Source organism: Triticum dicoccoides, chromosome 1B, assembly GCF_002162155.2.
Source record: "Triticum dicoccoides isolate Atlit2015 ecotype Zavitan chromosome 1B, WEW_v2.0, whole genome shotgun sequence".
Lineage (NCBI taxonomy): Eukaryota > Viridiplantae > Streptophyta > Magnoliopsida > Poales > Poaceae > Triticum > Triticum dicoccoides.
The window spans coordinates 190695604-190696885 of NC_041381.1; positions in this window are offsets into that span (position 1 = coordinate 190695604).

Here is a 1282-nt window from a genome sequence, read left to right on the forward strand (position 1 = left end):
CGCGGGCGCGCTGGGCGGGGCGCGCGGTCGGCGACGGCGCGGGGCGGGGCTGGGCGGGGCGGCGACGGCGTCGGGGCGTGGCGGGGCAGGGCGGCGACGGCGAGGTGGCGGCAGGGAGACGTGCGGCGACGGGAGTGGAGCAGGAGAGATCGAAAACTGCTAAGTCCTGTATATATAGGAAGAGCATCGGTCCCGGTTGGTGGCTCCAACCGTGACTAATGCCCCTTTAGTCCCGGTTGGTGCCACCAACTGGGACCAAAGGCCTCTTTTCAGCAGCCCAAAGGGCGGGAAACGAAGACCTTTGGTCCCGGTTGATGGCTCCAACCAGGACTAAAGGGGGGGCATTGGTACCGGTTGGTGCCACGAACCGGTACCAATGCACCCCTTTAGTTCCGGTTGGTGCCACCAACCGGGACTAAAGGCCATGTGCTGCCCGCGTCGCTACACGAAAGTTTAGTTCCACCTCGCTAGCTGAGGGAGCTCGAGAGTGGTTTAAAAACCCCAGTCCCGCTGCCCTCTCGAGCTCCTCTCAAATGCAGGCTTACGGGCCTAAACGCACTATATGTGCCTGTGGGCCTATTGGGCCTATTGCGGGCCTGAATCCTGGTCCATTGTTGGGTTTCTAGTCGTATTCAGGCCGTGGTAGCCCTTTAGGTGGCACTTTTTTTTATTTTATTTATTTTATTTTGATTCTTCCTGCAGCTATTTTTTTAGTCCCACCTCGCCAAGCGAGAGGCACTCGCAGCTGTTTATAAGCCCTGAGTGCAGAGACGATGACGAAGAGGCTCAATGCTCTGCACGTTGGTTAGCTTCAAGCCTTGAGGAATACGGTAGACTGCACAGAGCTATGTGCAGTGCAGTTGACACTATTCCGAAAGGCTTGAAGCAAATTAACAAGCATTGCGCCTCTTTTTTATTTTTAATGACTTATTACAACCGAGAAAAAAAAGAGAAAAAATAAATATAGCTGAAAATAAAAAAAACTATATAGAAAACTACTCAGAAATGAATTGAAGCAAAAAATAGTTGTGATTAACTGTACTAAAAAAGGAGCATAGATGCTTATTTTTAATGACTTATTACAACTCAGAAATAAAAAGAAAAGAAAGTAGTTGTGATTAACTTTACTAAAATATGAGCATAGATGCTTATTTTTAATGACTTATTACAACTCAAAAATAAAAAGAAGAAAAAATAGTTATGATTAACTTTACTAAAAAATGAGCATAGATGCTTATTTTTAATGACTTATTACAACTAAGAAAAAAAAAGAAAAAAAATA